Genomic DNA, 20,127 nt, shown 5'->3' with positions numbered 1-20,127 from the left:
CTTGCCTGCCCAGAAGTGCCAGGCACTGGCTTTTGCTTCTCTCTGTTGTTCTGGGCTCTGTTTCCCCCTTTGTTCTTCCCTAGATGGTTGTGATCTGCGGTGCCTCTTTCAAGGGCTCTGCTGACACCAGGCAGCCCTGGATCTCAGCATGCAGACATTCCAGCCCACTTCCCAAACTGTGCCCTCACTGGCAACTTCTAGGGGCAGTTAACATGCCTGAAACACATCCTTTTATGTGTTTTGCTTGGGTTTTTTTTTTTTTTTTTTGCTTGTTTACTTAATAATATTCTTAGCATATGTATAAAGCTTTTTAAAACTTTTCATTCTTGTAGCTCATTTGATTTTTTTTTTTTAAGATTTTATTTATTCATTTGAGGGAGGGAGGAAGGGAGAGAGAGGAGAGAGAGAGAATGAGCACAAGAGCCAGGGAAGGGGCAGACAGAGAGGGAGAAGCGGATGCCCCTTGGAGCAGGAGCCTGATGTGGGGGCTTAATCCCAGGACCTTGGGATCATCACCTGAGCTGAAGGCAGCCGCTTAACTGACTGAGCCACCCAGGTGCCCTCATTTGATTCTTTTTTTTTTTTTTAAACTTTTTTTTTAACTTTTATTTATTTATGATAGTCACACAGAGAGAGAGAGAGAGAGAGAGAGAGAGAGGCGGAGACATAGGCAGAGGGAGAAGCAGACTCCATGCACCGGGAGCCCGATATGGGATTCGATCCCGGGTCTCCAGGATCGCGCCCTGGGCCAAAGGCAGGCGCTAAACCGCTGCGCCACCCAGGGATCCCTCATTTGATTCTTATGATAGCATCATGTCAATGGATAGGTGAATGATGGCATTAGAGAGGCTATATGCTTATCTTCTGGGTTGTAGAAAGAGAAATTCAGTGAACGGAGTGAATTGTGTCCACTCGGTGCTACTAGATGACGTGGGTAACATGGGCCACGGTTCTGGGACTCTTCCCCATCCTAATATTTCTGGCCTCCTAAGCCTTGGGGGTCTCTCCTGTGTTGCTTCAGTACTAACGAGGTCAGCAAAAATAGGTGATATTTTTCTTGGTAACTATTGAGGGAGAAAGTTAACCCTGTGTGTTTGCAATTGTGCAAAAAACACTTTCTTGGGAGATCTAGGATCTGGGTAGAAAGCAATAGGCAAAATGATTCTTTAAAAGAACTTTTTTTTTCTTTCCATTTGTCTGTGCTGTTGTGGCCAAGCACTTAATTAAGCCTTTCTTATTTTTAGCCATAGTGCTACATTTTAAGAAACAAAATACCGAGGAAAACAAAGCTGAGTGAAACGGCTCTGCTCTGCTGAGGGATGCCTAGCTCAGATCACCTCTGAGCAGTGAGGAAGCTGGGTGAAGGCTTGATGCCCTCAGGGAAGCTGGGCTGTTGCTGACAAGACCGGTTATCAGAATTGGAAGCAAATGGTCCAAGTTGCTGTTTAGTATCTTTGGCTTTCACAGCTTCCATCCCAAGCCAATAACTTACTTGGGCCCCCCAAGTGACCTGTGTTCCATACCTCAGTAGTGCCCCCCCCCAGGTGGCTCATTCACTAGCAAATGTGAGAAATGACTAATTAGCACCCCTCTGCCTGCTGAAGCAGTGTAGGTGGTTGTTTAAAAAGAACAACTCTCATCCCATTCTGCTCCCTCTGAGATACTTGGATTAACAGTGGAAGGATGTTTCCATTAATGAAACCACCACAGCATTGAAGTTTTAAACTGAAAAGATGCGTGTAAAAAGAATGCTAAAAAAGTTTGAAAAAAATGAAAAAACCTATAACACTACTACCCTAATGTGACTGCAGTACCTTTTTTATATTTGCAGTTTTCCTAGTCTTTGTCCACATATATGTTTGTTGGGCACTGGTGGCAAGTTCACTATAATATACCCATTTAGTGCTGTGCTTGTCTTCTCTTGATATTAACCATGCATGTTCTCCACATTTATATACTGTCTTAATAATGATCATTTTCACAATGTGTCTGCACAATACTTGACCACACTGATAGCCCCAATGTACTAACCAATCCCTTTGATGGACATTTTGATTGTTTCTACTTTTTCTGTTATTGAAATGGCCAGGAACATTTTGGTGTGTAGAAACTTTGTCCTCTTTGAAATCATTTCCTTAAGGAAATAGCAGCAGTGACAATTGAAAGAAGGTTACTGGAAGGATGGTTCCAGGCTTCTGCTTCTGTCCCCGCTGGAAGGGGATGCTCAGTGCTTTTGAACCATCTCATAGGTGCTGCTCTCTGAAATACTTTCTCAGTCCCTTTAAAATATCCCTCCTTGGGGTGGCTGGAGACAGCACAGGCCATTAAGTGTTGGACTCTTGATTTTGACTCAGGTTGTAACCTCAGGGTCGTGATTTCAGGGTCAGGAGATCAGGCCCTGAGTTGGGCTCTGTGCTTAGCAAGAAGTCTGCTTAAGATTCTCTCTCCCTCAGCACCTCCCCCTGCCGAATAAATAAATAAATCTTAAAAAAAAATTATCCCTCCTCAGTTCCTACTTATACTTCTGCCTTCTTCTTCTCATGTTCCTTCTTCCAACCATCTTTCCTCAGCATCAATCCACCCCTTGGATACTCCATGAACATCTATCACTCATCCCCAGAAGGGTCTCCTCTGAACGATCAATACTTCTTTTCTGTCCTGGCTCCTTTTGGAAGATCTGCCCTCAGAAGGATGGAGAGGGGAGAACAACTCCTATTTGAATCTTATCAGCCTCTCGATCTGATGTCTTGTCTAAATATTGTTTCTTGTCCTGCTTATGTCACAAACCCTCAAGGCAAGGGCCATGCCTCTACACGTACTATGGAGAACAGAGAGAGCTGCTGGCACTCGGAATGTTGTCATTGTAAGGTGTTAGTAATTGGAAGATGTGAGTAGACATTCTCAGAGGTAGAAATGAATGGAATGGGAAGACCAGTAAGGTAAAGGTCATCACAAGAACGGGGTGATCCTGAGCTTTTACCAACGTGTTCCGGGTAGAGTCTGGGTTTGTGCTACTTGGGGATATTGACAGCCAAGTAGACACTTGAAAGGGGGTGCTATCCACTTGAACAACACTTTATAGTGTGTTTTGTGTCCCAAGTTAAATTCAAGGCCTTAGACAAGGTAGTGACCCAAAAACATGACTGAGATACTCCATCAGTGACACTGAGCAATGAGACTGGAACTCCTTGACAGTTTTTACGTTTTAATATTTCTGAATGGAGGGTAAACTTTATAGAGGATTTTTCAAGTATAGAAATCTCTTGTTGGGACCGCCCATTCTCTATGACGTCAACCAGGGGTAAGTAGTTATCCTTTTTTACTTTATTCTAAGATATTAGTAGTATAAACCTAGCCTCCCTTGATGATTTTAGTTAAGGTCTTTCATTAGTTAAATGGGAATCACAAATAGGATGGAAATAAAAACACTGTGTGGTCAAGGGCCTTTCACATCAGGTTTTCAAACAACAAAGATGAGTAGATTGTTTCTACAGTCTAATGCAGAATCTGTCTTTGGATTTGAAATGTGTTGATGGTTATGAATTTATGGAATTTTAAATACAAATTGCATAGGAAGGATACCTATAACTGTTTACATGTTGTTTAATAGCTTGATGAGCACTTTAATATACATTTCTCTCAAGTCTCATAACAACTTGTGGAGTAGATTGTAGGTCTACTTGTATTTTATAGAGGTGAATATGGAAGCAAAAGAGGGGAAGGGATTCAAGGTGAAAGTTATTGAATCAGAATTTAAACTCAGCATTCGAGCAGCATGTGTCTAGGGTCATGCTGTCTCTCAGATATGGAAAATAATGGTAATTTCGGGTGCAATCTCATCCTTTTTCTGTCTTTATGAGTACTTAGTGATTTGCCCTCGTCATCTCCTCTTATCGCCTATCTCATGGGTATCATTCTTGTGTTGTTAAAATTCCAGAGAACTCGTTGGACTTTGTATTGGTGAAATAGCCAATACCTGCAGCCCAGAAATGGCAGCCTCAGGGATTTTCAGGAAACAGAACTGGAAGGGGGAGGAAAGGAGAGCCGGTCAGCTGAAAGCATCCATTAGACACCATGTGAAGCCCACATGACGCATTTAAACAGAAATGTTCCAACGTGTGAGTTGAAGGAGAGTTGGCACTACTACGTCGTTTTTGGAATGCTATAACTGCCCCAGAAATACTGCAGGTGGTGCTGCCCTGATAATGCTCATTGGAATTGGCAGGAGATTTGGGCTCCCCTTGATACACATTTTGGTGCCCTACCAGAGGTGAACGGGTTTTTTTGTTTGTTTTTTTAGGTTTTTGTTTTTTTGACTGCTAATAGATAAACCATTTGTATTCAAATTATCTTTTAATTAAATTACACGAATGGACTACATATGTCTTTAGAGTCTTTTGGTACATCCACTCTTACTACTGTGTGACTTTGGGAAAGTGACTTTATCTCTATGCTTCATTTATGAAATGGAGATAATATTAGTCTCTACCACATAGGGTTATTACCTAGATTGATTGCTTTTAAGTGAGAAGCCTAGTGAGGGCTTAGTAAAGGTTAACTGTATTTATTATAAAGGCTAACTTTTCTTCAAATGTGTTATAGATGCTAAGTTGCTCTTCAATTGGTAATGAGTACATTCCTTCTTTCATTTAAAAAAATTGTGGTAAGGGGTGCCTGAGTGGCTCAGCTAGTTAAACGTCTGCCTTCGGCTCAGGTCATGATCCCAGGGTCCTGGGATCGAGTCCTGCATCGGGTTCCTTGCTCAACAGGGAGCCTGCTTCTCCCTCTCCCTCTGCCATTCCCCTGCTTCTACGCTCTCTGTCCATCAAATAAATAAGTAAAATCTTTAAAAAATTATGATAAAGTATATGTGATATAAAATTTACCATCTTAATCATTTTTAAGTGTACAGATCTGTGGCTTATGTACATTCATGCTGTTGTGCAGAATATGTCATTTCAAGTGGGGAGTGGATCAGGGAAGGCCTGGGTGTGGGTGCTGTGTTTGCAGCATTCAGAGTTCTGCTCTGGGCACAGCCCAGTGCCAGGAGTGCTCCCAGTGCAAGGAGGCCATACAGAGGAGAGCCAAGCAATCATTGTCCAACGGTTCTGTGAGCAACCGAGAGGCTGACACTCAAATATTTATGTCATGTCATCTCTCCACTTTGTTTTTATCCACTTCACTGGCTTCATTTGCTCAATCAGTTCTTTGGTCCTGGGAAGTAAAGGCCTGGGTTCAGATCCACTTTGTGGACATCACTTGTTTGAAATGTCAGCAAATTAGTGGTTGAGAGAACATTTAGAAGTGCAACGTGCCATGATTCAGAGGTTCATGTCTCAGATCTTACTCTAGACATCTAGATTAAGTGTGGAACTGAACTCAGTCATCTGAGTGCATATTCCTTGAAATGGACAAGGCTAGAAGTTTAGAAGATCAACTTCTGAAGGTCATAAGGATGTGAGAATAAACAGACTTTTGTAGGACTGGGAAGTCTATATGCCTACCTCCCTGAGGTTGTTTCTTGAAGTTGTTGGCAGTAGAATTTACTGGGATTCTTCTTGAAATGATCTCATCCTCCCCCAGAACAGATTTATTGTCAGTAGTTTCTAACATGTAACTTTTCAGGTAAGTGCCAGTTATCCCTGGTGCTGAATTTGTTATTTAGCTCTTCTGGGCCTGTTTAGGTTACAAGGTGTCAAAAAGACACACGCTTTTCAATACATGCCAGAGGTCTTAGGTTGGCAGACTATAAACATTAAAGAGCGCAGTTGTCTCCCAGGTGGCTGCCCTAGTTGATACTGAGAGCTCACAAAGAGAACTATTGCCAACCTAACGGTTCTGGCGGGGGGCACACCTAGAGGCAATCACCTAGAGATTATTATTTTATTTTCCAGCTTTACTGAGATGTAATTGACCTGTAACATTATATAAGTTTAAGATGTACAACTATAGTGATTTGATATATGTGTATATTGCAAAATGATCACCACAATAAGGTTAGTTAACACATCCATCACCTCACAGTTATAATTAAAAAAAAATATTTTAGTTATTCATGAGAGACACAGAGAGAGAGTGAGAGAGAGAGGCAGAGGCATTGGTAGAGGGAGAAGCAGGTTCCCTGCGGGGAGCCTGATGCGGGACTTGATCCCAGGACCCTGGGACCATGGCAGAAGGCAGATGCTCAACCACTGAGCTACTCAGGTGCCCCACAAAGTTATAATTTGTGTGTGTGTGTTGAGAACTTTAAAAATCTACTGTCCCTAAGCAACTTTCAAATATACAATACAGTGTCGTTAACTATAGTCACAGTGTTGTGTGGTATATCCCCAGGACTGGTTCATGTTCCATCTGGAAGTATGTTCCCTTTGACCACTTTCTCCCATTACCCACCCTGTCCCTCATTCCATGCCCCTGGAAACTACTGGTTTTTGTGAGTTCTATTTTTTCAGACTCCACGTAAAAATGAGATCATATGTTACTTGTCTTTGTCTTACTTATGTCACTTAGCATGATGCCCTCAAAGTTCATCTACGTTGTCACAAATGGCAGGATTTCCTTGTGTGTGTGTTTTTTTTTAAATGGCTGGATAATATTTCTTTATTATTTCCTCTATCCATCCAGTCGGTGGACACTTAGGTTGTTTCCATGTCTTAGCTATTGTAAATAATGCCGCAGTGAACATGGGAGTGCAGATATCTCTTCAAGATAGCAATTTTATTTCCTTCAGATAGATACCCGGAAGTGGAATTGCTGGATCATATGATAGTTTTATTTTTAAATTTTCGAGGAAGCTTCATACTCTTCCATAGTGGCTGTGCCATTTTATATTCCCAATATTGGTCCCCAAGGATTCCCTTTCCTCCCTGTCCTCACCAACACTTGTTATCTCTTGTATTTTTTGATATAAAGATTTTAATTTATACATCCATCCATCCATCCATCCACAAAGCACTGAATATACTCACAGGCATTGGGAATTCTAATGAGGGGGAAATCACATGGAGCATTTTCCAGTATAGTGTGACTGTGGAGCCCTAAGTATTCCATGGGGTAAGGTTTTGGAAGCACTAAATAATGAACTGTACAATGCCCTTGAATTCCATTTGGTGCCTCTTCTATAACCCTAACCTGATTAGCCTTTATATCTTTCTGGGTATTTTGCAAAGAATAAGGTTTGATAAGCAGTGGCTAGAATTTGTTCAATCCACAAAATGTTGTGAAAGCCCATCCTTTTGCAGTGATTCGAGGAGCTGAACTTTCAGTTTGGATGAAAAGAATAGAGAAACAGGTATCTGAGAATGCCAGGCCTACCCTCCTGCATTTTCTAGATAAACAAAAACTGCCACCTTCCTTTCATGCAGAGCCACCTGGCCTCTGGCCTCACACCTGGGATGTTTCATCTTTAAGTATCTGATTGACCTGCCTTTCCACTCTCTACCTCCTACTCCCATTTGGAATCCAGGGAGTTGTGAATGTACGTGTTTGGGGAGAAGGCAGGAGTTGCAGTACCACCTGGAGGTTGGGCAGGCACACCCCTGCATGCGGTGTTTATGTTTGTGTAAAGGTGTAGAGGTCCTGGCTGGAAACTCCTCTCTTGGGTTGGGTCTAACAGGCTGTTGATGCCCGGGGAAATCAAACCCCAATTTCCTGGGTCCGCAGCTTCTACCTCTCCCTGAGGTCACTTTTCTCATCCCACCCTCAATGGGTAAGGTTCTGATTGGGTGGTGGTGGTGGGGGCGTCCTGAGGGAGAGGTTGAAGAAGGATATCTCCCTTATTTAGTCCTTGAGGATCAAAGAGTCATAAGTGTTTCCTCTGAAGAATACTGCTTCCTGACATGTTGCTTGTCTTGTGATCAGTTTTCTTAGCAGGAAGAAATAGTTTTTCCTTCCCTCCCACAAGCATTCCAAGGTGTGGGGATGGTCATAGTTTAGAGATATAGAATAGAAAATAAGTAGAGAATGGCTCCAAGTCCCTTTCTGCCTATCTAGAGGAAGTAGAAGAATGAACCTACAAGCAAAACAGTAGTTTCCTCAAATTTGCAAAAATTTCCTTAAAAGAAACTACAAGTAGCTTCATTGTCCTGTATGATAACATGCTAGTGGCATGCTTAAAGAGGCATTTGTACTCTAAGGGTCTATTTTCATACATGTGTGTGTTTGTGTATCACATCATCATTAACAAAATAATATGTGTGAAAGTGCTTTATAAACAGTACAAGAAGCATGTATAGAAAAAGATTCTTACTCCAACAGCACTTATTAATGCTTTGCTTTTTGCAGAGTGTCATGGCTGGACCTTTACCAAGGCTGGCTTGCACACTTTAACATGGATTCTTGCCTGATGGAGCAGCTCTGGCTCCTAGAGCCAAAAGGCCTCTCCTTGTTGGGTTACATCAAATATCCATCAGTTGTCCTGATTTTATGGCAACTGGATGGGATGACATAGTAAGGCATGTTCTTTATAGTGCAGCTTATTTGAAGACTTAGCAGAAAGCAGAGCTTTGAGGTCCTGGAGGAAGGGGCAGATCCATTTTGAAAAGTGAAAAGAGGGATGCCTGGGTGGCTTAGTGGTTGAGTGTTTGCCTTTGGCTCAGGGCATGATCCTGGGGTCCTGAGATTGAGTCCCACATCGGGCTCCCTGTAGAGAGCCAGCTTCTCCCTCTGCCTGTGTCTCTGCCTCTCTCTCTGTGTCTCTCATGAATAAATAAATAAAATCTTAAAAAGAGAAAAGAAAAGAAAAGCAAAAGGAAGGAGGCAAAGCAGATGACCTGAGGTCAGAGGTATTCTACAGCACTAGATGTCTGAAAAGCAGCATGCCTAGAGCAAAGGAGAGTCAATGATGAGTGCTCCATTTGCTTTATGGTTTTTCCTTGTTGTTCAATTTGAGTGAATCTGACAAGATCCTTGACATTTATAAGCTCATGATCAATAATACAATGGAGATATAAATAAACACATTGAAGACATAAATAAATATCTATTATGAATAAAGTATTTACATTATGGTAAATGCAGCCTGTGGGGGTGTTGAGTGATGGGGAATTCTGTGAAGTTCATTTTCTGATAGGGTGCCTGAAAATGTCCCTGACTCCCAGGAGATCAGAGACTGCTTCATAGAGACAGTGGACTTCAGGAGCCCTCGGAGTGATAGCATGGAAGTTCTAGATGAGGGGTATGGCACAGGGTGAGGCTGCAGAGAGGACTTGGAGCTTTGAATGGTTTGCAGGTTGAACATTGAAATATGTAAGAAATGTTACATAAATTGCCAAGACACTGTCCTGGGTTAGCACAGAAGAATTGTAATGTGTTGAAAGAAATCCTAATAAATATGTCTTTTTCTAAAATTAGCACAAATGCCAGGTCCTTTAGTCGCAGTAGAGTCTCACTGAAGGCCTTAAGAGGATGTATGTGGCTTCTGAGTCTGCTTTCTCTGCAAGTAAAAATGTATTTGCTAAAAAGATATATGACGTTGAATGTGATCAGAGTTGATCCTTGGAATACAGACTATAAAGCACTGCTGTGTGCTGTTATTTTGGCAAAAGTTCTTTCTTAAAGATTTTATATATTTATTCATGAGAGACACAGAAAGAGAGGCAGAGACACAGGCAGAGGGAGAAGCAGGCTCCATGCAAGGAGCCCAATGTGGGACTCGATCCCAGGACCCCAGGATCATGCTCTGAACCAAAGGCAGATACTCAACCACAGAGCCACTCAGGTATCCCTTGGCAAAAGTTCTTGGTGGCTTCTGAATATTTTGCCTTTTGTATAATTCCTGAAATGATACAGTCTATATACCCTGAGGGATAGGAGCTTCCACTCACTGGTTGCTTTATTAAGCTACTTTTATTTCTTTCTTAGACATTGGAGAATTTTCAATCGAATTTCTCTTCAAGGGTTATTTCTTCAGTGTTCATTAATATGTTCAGTGAAATCTATGCTTCCACATTCAACAACACGTTTATTAAAAACCACTGAGATTCTACAAATTTGGGGGTTTGACCAGATGCTGCACACATGGAAGTCGATTCTAAGGAATATGGAGGATGAGATGGAGAAGAATGTTCAAATTTCCTCAGGCTGAGTTGTAATTTATACTTATGAGTCCCACATGGTTAAAATTCCAAGATAATCTAAAGCCATTATTTTCCTTAATAGTTGTCTATTGATGGGAATCTGAACTCTCATACTTCAGAGTAAATGCCCAAAAACCAAAGACCCTTACTTCAAGGATCTTACAATAATAAACCAGCCCATTGTTGAATACTCCAACTCCTGCCATCTATGCAGTGTTGTCCCAAGGACTGCGGGAAACACAAAAGAAACCTAAGTCTTTGTCCTTCAAGAATTTGTGGCCTAGTTGGACATTAAGATCAGTACATAAGAAAACAATGGGGCCTATCTCAGTGAGAATGCTTTTGACTTCAGGAAACAAAAACCTCAGCTGGAGCTGGCTTAACCGAGTAGCTGGTCAAGTAACCAGACATCAGAGGTGGACTGGCTCTAAGCTCAAAAACATTATCTAAGACCCAGGCTCTGTGAGTCATTTCCCTTTGCCCACCCCAGGGCTGCTTCATCTTGGGCTGTGGGATGGCAGTTGGTAGCCGTCGGGGTTAAGGCTCGCATCCATGTCCAGTGAGAGAGAGCTGGCATCCTATAGCTTGCTCATAAGAGCAAGGAAATTCCATCCTCAGAAACTCAGAAAGTCCCCTGTCACTTCTCACTGGGCCTAATTAGTTACACAGCCATCCCCGAATCAAGAAACTTGGCAAAAGGTGATGGGAATACTCTAATTGGTTTAGATTCTTCAGGGTTCACCACTGGAGCTAGGAAAAAGGTCAGCTTCCATGAAAGCATTGGACTGCATGAAGGAGGGTAGATACTAAAGAAGAGTATGGGTTCAGTTGAAAAGGGGTCACATGGATGCTGGTTGACCAATATGTATATTCACTATGGATCCAAGCAACCTGTTAGGCTGTATTTGAGGAAATATAACCTAACATCTGTAACCACAACTGCCTTCCAATAATGCTGGATGTCATTAAATAGACACCATCTTGCTGGCGCCATCTTTGGAATGTGCTGGGTTTAGACTATGAAGTAGTGGGGCTGATCAGCTCTACACTTGGGGGCATAAAGAATTTAAATGTGGGGGTTTGGAAAAGGAAAGCTCTAACAGAGAGGAGGCAGGCAGGACCAGGCATTCCTTTGGCTAGAAACAGATACAGAAATGCTTGGGATGGTGGAGGGGAGTGGCAGATGAGAAGGTTGCAGAGAAATGTCTAATAAAGATTTTTAAAGCTGCTGCAGGCAGGTGCAATGAAAACTCTTCCTCCTATGAAACTGCACTCTCCAAAATGCTACATAAAATTTATGTTACCCAGTAAAACTTTTGCTTTAGTGTTGGAGTTTAAGAATATCCTGCCATTATGCTCTTAATCTCCAGTTTGCCTGTGTGTCAGTTTTTGGGGTCACCCCCCCCAAACAGGCTTCTGTAACAGGGAGAGCTGGGGAGACTGAGACACTGTCCCTTCTCCCCAGACCTCAATCTCCTGGCTCCTGTCCTCAAAGGGAGAGGCATGGGCTGTGAGGATACCCAGTAGAGGGTCCCTACCATCACCAGAGATTGGCTCTGGTGTCTCTCATTTGCACCCGATGGCTTCTGATGATGGTTATCGTTGCTTGGCGGTATGCAAGTGGCACGAAGGGTCCCTGGGCTGGCGTGGGTTGCACGTACAGTACAACATATCTGTATGCACACAGTTGTCTTTCTTTTCTTGGTTTTCTCAGGGCCAGTGGAATTGCATGCCTTCCCTCATTTATTCTTACATCAGTCCAATGTGGTAGGTACTCTTATTATCCTCATTCTACAGATGAGAAACATAGGGCTCAGAGACATCCAGGCCAATAATTAGTCACAGTGAATCCTGAATTCACTCTGAGCTCGTAGTCCTCATCAAAATACTGCATTGGCTCCTCCATTTCTGGAGGGGTTTACAGAGGACCCTTCAGCTGAATGGCAGAGACTCAGTTTCAGGACTCCCAGTTCAGTGCTCTTGCTATAGTCACTGTAGTGAGCTTGGCCTCCAATGCCTTCTCTGTAAGATATTTGTAGCCATAACATCTGATCAGGCCTTGGTTAATAAATCAAGTTCTAGGACCACGGTGTCATTTTACTTTTTTAATAGCTGTGTTTTATTGATATTCAACAAAATGTGAACATCTCGTAAGTGAATATCTGACGCATTTTTCTAGAAGTGGCCGAGGCAGACAAAACCCCTCAGTCTATTCTGGGGAACGTGTTTTACTAAAAGAAACACACAGGGTTGTCTTTGGGGGCCAGAAAGTGAGAATTTTCCATTGTTGGCATTCTTTCCCTGTCCTCCCTAACTAACTTTTCATATTCTTGGAGGGGGAGGTCAACAGCTTGTTTGCCCTCCTCTCACCTATTTTCCCCATCATGTGAGAGAATCTGCGTGGAGTGCAGAATTCACCTGCCACGCTGCTTTCCTAAAACAGCAGTGCATGCCAACAAATTCTCATTCACAGGAGTACTGAGAGAAAGTCGGGGGGGATGGAGTGACCAGCCCCCGTCCCCCAGCGGGGACCTTGCACAGCTCAGCACATGGTTTGCTAGGATGAATGAATAAATGCATTTGTGAATGAATGATGTGGCTTCTGAGAAATCAGGCAGTGACAAAATGCATCCTGAACCTGATATACTGAAAACATTTCAGAAGTCATTTATGATCTTTTCAGTTTGCTTGCAAATTTCAGTTGTCTGGAAGTTTGGGATGCTATAGATCAAAGATCAGAATGAGTGCTCTGTTATCACATAGCTTCACTGTTTACAATTTCTTATATTCTCCTGTGTGTTTCAGAATGGTGTGATACACTCCAACTTCATAAGCAACCAGTTCCCTCCACACCTCAATGACCTCATCCAATTTACTTTATATAACATATTAGCGAACTCAAAGATGCCTTAACAAAGATCAAACATAGGCAAATGCAAATTGTTTCCGGCTCTGTTTCTTTTTGCTTGACACCAGGGCTAATGCTGGCAACAAAATCTGCTTCTTTCCTGCTTTGGGGAACATCTCGGTAATCAACAGGGTGCATGTATTCCTGCATCTTTCTTTCGTTTAGTCCAAATATTGACACATTCTCTCTTAAATATTTAAGATGCCTGGTAAAACGCCAAACAGTATTACTCAAATTCCTCAAATCAATGATTAAAGATTTTTTAATCTTGTCTTTTAAACAACACACCAAAAGTGTAGCGTGTGAGAACCGCTGACAAGCCTAGTGGAGAGATGAGTTATAAAGTAACTAAAAAAATCTTTTCAACAAAACCCAAGCTAATTCTTGCCTGATGTTGATTCACAATAGATCTGCGTAATCCCTTTTGTTACTTAACAGATGACTTGCAATAAAAAACTATTCCTAAAGTCAACTATTTATTATTATTATTATTTTTAGTAGGCTCCAAACCCAGTGTGGGGCTTGAACTCATGACCCTCAGATCAAGAGTCAGATGCTCTACTGACTGAGCCACTCAGGCACCCCAACTATTTATTATTTTTGAATTTACCTACTTATTATCTGATAGAAACTCAATGGAATTTAGTGCTGGTTTATTTTAGACCTAACACTTGGAGGTCCAGAGGCAACAAATAATTTACCCCCAATTTCAGAGGTAGTATGTGACACAGCCCAGTTTTTCTGACCCCACTCCAATGATTCTCCCCCACTAACATGGTGATGCCTGCTTCCAGTTATAACCTCAATATTCTTTCTGAAGAAAGAAGTCTCACAGTGCTCCTGGAGATAAGGACAGCCTTGTGGGTCAAGGTTGACCTGCAGAAGCTGCAGTTCCCCTCCTGGGTGCCTTCACTGTGGTCCTGCTAAGAAGAGGGGGAACATTTCTCTTTCTAAAATCCATTCATTCTAGAGTAGGAAGAGTCCCCCCCCCACCTTTTAAAAAAGATTTATTTATTTGAGAGAGAGCACAAGTGGGAGCGGTAGCAAGAGTGAGCGAGAATCTCAAGTAGATGCTACCCTGAGTGCAGAGTCTGACAACTGACAGGCTCCATCTCACGACACTGAGATCATGACCTGAGCTGAAACCAATAGTTGGATGCTTAACCCACTGCACCACCCAGGTGTCCCCTGATAGTTTATTTCGAAAGTATTTATCACAGCCGTTATCACCATTATTGGTAATAAACATTTTATGTTATAGGATTAACTTTTCTTTTCTTTTCTTTTTTCTCTTAAAAGATTTTATTTGTTTTTTCATGAGAGACACACACAGAGAGAGGCAGAGACACAGGCAGAGGGAGAAGCAGTCTCCATGCAGGAAGCCCCATGTGGGACTCGATCCCGGAACTCCAAGATCATGCCCCTGGCCGAAGGCAGGCACCAAACAGCTGAGCCACCCAGGGATCCCCCTCTTTTTTTTTTTTTTTTTTTAAGATTGTATTTAGTTACTTGAGAGAGAGAGAGAGAACCAGCAGGGTGGGGACAGAGGGAGAAGGAGAAGCAGACTCCTCACTGAGGAAGGAGTCCAACTTGGGGTTGATCCCAGGACCCCAGGATCATGACCTGAGCTGAAGGCAGATGCTTAACTGACTGAGCCACCCAGGCGCCCTAGGATTAAGTTTTCATAGCATTTTCTTCACTTATCTTTCATGCACTATCTTATCCTCATTTTAACTTTGAGTGGCAAGTGCTAGTCTTCCCATATCACTGGTGAGAAACTCAAGGCCAGGTGTGTTCTTTGCTGGAGGTCATGTACCCAGTAGGTATGAGTAGGTAGAGAGTTCTAGCTTTTGCTAGAACTGAGATCTTTTAATTCCTCTCCTTTATCCATTCATTTATATTAAAACTTCTGTTATTGAGATGACAAGGAGTTCTGTAACTGTGAGGGAGGAATTTAAATCTTCTGTGATATGTTGAAAAAATCTTGGGTTATTTGATTCTTTCTCAGCCATTCTCTTTGGCCTCTGACTTTTGTCCTCAACACGAGGACAGTTCATGACTGGATTTCTGTTTGGAAGATTCTCATTCCAGGTGTCCACTGTGTGGCTGTGCCAGTTCCACACCACACTGTTCCCAGAAGGCATTCATGGTGGCAGCCCCTCAAATCACCACTGAGGCATCTACCTTAAATTTTCTCTTGTGCATTTTCCAAATCCTGAAATCTGTGGATTTCTGGAATTTTCTCTTAAGATCTCATTGGCTTATTTTAATGATTACCGAGGGCTGGTTGGGCCAATTTCCTTAGGGCATGACCTCTCTCTTTGGGAGAATTCTGCACCCACAAATCATGGCTGGAACAAGGAAATATTTTTACTCATGTTCCCACATTCCCTTTTTTCTTTCGAGTAGGCTACCAAAGGCTTCAGGATTACCCCTCTTGCTGCTCCTCGCCTCAAATGTAAACAAATCATAAATTCTGCAGGAAAGCAGTGCAAAGGTTTTAAAGACTGTGTTTACAACCAGGATTGATCTTCTGAAAACCGAACTTTACTCAAGATAGAGAAAAATCCAAGGAAGAAAGAGAAGAGAGAGATAGCTTGCATTGCATAAATCTCTCTTTTCACCTCATCGGCCGCCAATCTTAGAGAGACACATTCCTTGTATTCAGAACCAGTGTTCTCACATATCGACATCTGCAATACAAGTTAATGGCAGTTGAGTGTTTGTACGGGAGTACTGCCCACAAAACCTGTTCCTCGTGATTAATGATCAGTTAGTTAAGTGTTTCAGATCTGCACGATGGCTTCTATGGATAGGAGGGAATAATCTGAGCTCAGACATTTTTGTTCTTTCAAGAAGTCTGTTCATGGACTCAGGTCCTGGGAGGACCAACTGTGGCTCCTGAGAGGCTGATCCCTGAGGGCTCATGACTCCCCCACAAGGCACCTGGTCCTGCAACTCCAGACCAGAAATGTGGATGCAGAGTAGCCATTAGGGGTGGCCTGGCCCTCAGGTCCTCTTGCCAAAACCTCCAAAAGCCTGCTTTTCCTGCTTCTCAACAGGCAAGTTGAGGCTATTAGCAGTCCCTGGAAAGAGTGAAGGCTGAACCTGAGAATTTGGGGGTGGCTTAGCCATGGAGACTCCTTGGAGAGGTGTCAACAATTACAAAAAAAAAAAAAAAAGAGAGGGCTCTTCATGGCCACTTTAATCATCTATCTCGGTGAGAGGATCTGAAATAACATGAACCTTTCCCTTTATTTTCAATTGAGCATAAGAACAATGAACATGAGGTCTACTGACCTTCCCCCCATGCCACACTTCCCCATTAATCCCAGCTGGTCCCATCTCTGCAGTCATGCCTGTGACCCGCTCTTCCCTGGACTATACAGCTGTGATTAGTGATATACCTTCTTTGGATGATATTTGCCTTTATTTCTCTTATTTTCACTGTCTTATCTTTCACTTTTGCATGTAACAATCTCAGGGTAGACAGAGTAACACCTAATAGCACAGTGAAGGCATAGTGACCGACTGCCTTGTCATTGATTGAGAGCTGAGTCTAGAAGTTTCTAAAATTCAGGAGGTGAGACTGGAGTAGGCTAGCATTAGAGCCTGCTATGTGCCAGGTACTGGGCTGAGGACAGTGGCTGAGCCAAAATGTCCAGTTGTCCCCCTCCATTGTCTCCATCAGCCCTGCTAAAGCTAGCCAGCAACCATGATCGTAGTGACCTTAATAATGTCCGTTAATCTGGACAATTGTTATTTTTCAATTCCTATGAAATTTTAAAGGAAACTTGCTCTTAAACTAGTCTCCAGGGTGTGCTTACTATAAAAACACTCCTTCAAGACAAGTTCCCTAAGTCTCCCCTTTTAATCTCACCTTCTCCTGGCTAGAAATTCTGGACTCATCACTGGCTACATCTCTGTGGTTACAAAGATGGGGCCTGAGGGGGCTCACAAGTCAAGAAAACTCACAAGTCAGTATCAGTCAATACTGAACACCTGTCACAGGTGGGACATTTTATTTACAACATAATAAATCTCAGTGTGTAATAGAGGCACTGTGACTGATGAATACTAGTTTCAGAAGTGGATAGCGGCAGTTTAGCTGTGCACCTTCTGCCGAGCACAGAATCAATAAATGACATTCTGCACATTATGAATTTATTTAAATGGTGAGGTCTCACTGAGTATCAGAACCATAAGCATGCCCAAGGGCCCTTTGATACCACTCTCTGTATACAACAGCTCTGATCCTCAGTTGCAACAGTTTTTGGATTGCTTTGTTTTGTTTAAAGCCAAACTGTTAAGTGACAAACTCAGGAGTGAAAGTTAAGCTTTTGGTATTCAAAAAATTCCTGATGTGCAATGTAAACCCCAAATAATAGTGAGCTCTCTGTGAGAACTTTGCTTCCACCACTGACCCCACGTAGTCTACTCTTAGATGATCTGTGTGTTATTTGTAGATGATCTCCCCTAATCTTCATAACAACCTGTGAGATAATGTGTGGTTATTCCCATTTTACACCTGAGAAAACTGAGTCTCAGAAGCACAGAGCTCTAAGGAGCATCTGCATCCAGGTCTGTCTGATGGCAAAGCTCCTGCTGGTTCTCCTGTAAAATATTCATATGTAGAATCAGGTTTGACATTTGAGGGAACCAGCTGGAGCTATATTGCAGATAGTTTCCATTGCATTTATTTTAAATAAATAAATGGGACAAGGGGGAGAGGGTAATAAATTGCTTAATTGCTTTCTTCTCTTTACCTCTCATTTCATTGGCTTCCCCACTTACCTGCCATTCTAATTCCTCTCTAGGTTACCTCAAGTTTTGCCTGGATTTTATTTTTTTAAATAACGTATTTTATTTTTAAATAAGTTCATTAAAAATAATTTTAAACTTGTAGAAGTTGCAAGAACAATACAAAGAAATCTTATATCCCCTTCACCCAGAATACCACTTATTAATGTCTTCTATTTTCAGGCTTTTTCTCTTGCCTTCTCTCTCTCTCTCCACATGCAGATAGTGCAGTTATACATATTATACACATATAAGTAATTAATACATAGTCTTTTTCTGAACTACTTGAAAACAAGTTGCTTACATGCTGTTCCATTACTCATGATTATTCAGGTGTGTATTTCCCCAAAGCAAGGACACTCTCCTATATAAACGCCATACAACCATGCAGGTCACTTTTACACATTACCATGTCCTCCACAGACTCCATTTACATATTGCCAACTGTCCCCAGCATGTCGCTTCTTTCTTGTCCAGGGTACAATTCAAGGTCTTATATGGTGGTTAGTGGCCAACTCTCTCCAGTCTCTTTTGATTTGGAAAGGTTCTTTGGTCTTTTTCTACCTTCTAAGATCTCGAGTGGAAAAAGTACTAGCCTTTCATATTGTAGGATGGCCCACCCCTGGGTCTCTCTGATGTCTCTTCATGCCCAGACTCAGGCCATGCATTCTTGGCAGGAATCCTCTAGAAATGATGCTGTGCATTGAGAAGTTGCCAGCTGTCTAACCACTGGAGATGTTATTCTCTATCACTTGGCTTCTCAACCATAAATTCTCATTTTCCCTTCTTAACTGATGAAGATTTTATGAGGAGACCACAATAGCCAGTTCTCACCAGCCTGTCTCCATGGATGACTGCCTTCTGAATCAACCACCACTATGATGGTTGTTGAATAATGGTTTTCTGGGTTTATCATCAATTCTGCCTACTACTGACATTCCATTGTAGGCAGACTGTTCCCTTCTCCATTTATTTGCTATATATACATATAGGAAGGGATGCATGGATTCTCATTATTTAAGGGACTATTGTTATTATAACTAGTTATTTTTGATGCTCAAAGTGACATTTGACCGGTGGGAATGTTTTCAACCTGGCTCCTGTCATGTTTCTATCATTCTTGCTTTAGCTTTTATTTACTTTCTTTTTTCTTTTTTTAGAGAGAGAGAGAGCAGAGAGCAGAGAGTGTGAGCTGGGGGATGGGGAGGAGGGGCAGAGGGAGAGAGTGAGAGAATCTTTAAGGCAGGCTCCAGGCTCATCAAGGAGCCCAACATGGGACTCGATCTCATGACCCTGAGGTCATTACCTGAGCCAAAATCAAGAGTCAGACTCTCAACTGACTAAGCCACACAGGCGCCCCAACTTTTTTTCCTTACCTTTTGGCACAACATGTTCCAAGCTTATTGCCTTAGTCCAGGAACCAGCCATTTCTCTGGGGAGCTCTCTGTTGCCTTTTAATGGAGGATGGTGCTCAGAAACCTAAGATCTGGCTCATATGCAGACACATACACACAAATATCATATCTATTTCTGTACATGTATTATAAAATGAGTGCACACTGGTACATCTAATTCAAATCCAATACCTTAGCTTTCTTTTGGGTCTTCTCCTTTTCAATGTTTGTAGATTCCTTCTCTGATAATGAGAAATGGGCTCTTATCGGCCCCCATAAACTTATTGTTCAACCCTCTTGTATATCATTAATCTCTTTTCTGTTCCAACAGCTCTTTGGGCAACTGCTTCTGTGGTCCGCCATTTTTCCCTTCCTGTCTCCAGATTGGCCACTGGGCATGCCACCACCTTGGCAGTGTCCCTTCCTTGTCACTACTACTCCCTGGGCACACCACTGCCTTCTTACCCTTTAACCCTGCCCCCTGCCCCCCACCTGTTTCTGCTGCTCTGTAGCCAGTGGGCATACTGTTGCTTCTGTGCAGGGAAGAGAAGGGCCTCAGTCCTATTTGATAGAACTATAAGTTGAGCACCAAACAAAGGCGCGTAAGAGGGGTAGCATAAAAAAAAAAAAAAAAAAAAAAAGAGGGGCAGCAGACTTGATGCATGAAAAGGAGCCTTCTTTTCTTTTTCCTTTTAGATGAACAGTGCTCAGTATTTTTGATAATGTTGCAGAACTGTTGTTTAAACTATGTTAATAACCACCTAGTAAGCTAGTGCATGAAATTACTCTCCAATTAACAAAGCAAACAAAAGGATGCATTTTAGTCTATTTTTTTAATAAAGATTTTATTGATTTATTTGAGAGAGAGAGAGAGAGTGAGCGCGAGAGAGAGCACAAGCAGAAGGAGGGGCAGAGAGAGAAGGAGACTGCCTGCTGAGCAGGAACCCGA

General features: G+C 42.3%; 1 long non-coding RNA gene across 1 annotated transcript in view; it reads left to right on the top strand.

Annotated features, from left to right (window-relative positions):
- Positions 1-395: 395 nt before the first annotated feature.
- Positions 396-20,127, top strand: part of LOC118355206 (uncharacterized) — a 90,973-nt gene continuing 71,241 nt past the window's right edge. Inside the window, exon 1 of the long non-coding RNA XR_007412120.1 lies at positions 396-556. This is a non-coding gene — a long non-coding RNA (uncharacterized LOC118355206). The remainder of the gene's footprint in view (positions 557-20,127) is intronic.

This window comes from Canis lupus, chromosome 7 (genome assembly GCF_003254725.2).
Source record: "Canis lupus dingo isolate Sandy chromosome 7, ASM325472v2, whole genome shotgun sequence".
NCBI classification, from domain to species: Eukaryota; Metazoa; Chordata; class Mammalia; order Carnivora; family Canidae; genus Canis; species Canis lupus.
Note: the sequence above shows the minus strand (reverse complement) of the source record. Positions and strands in the feature narration are given on the sequence as shown.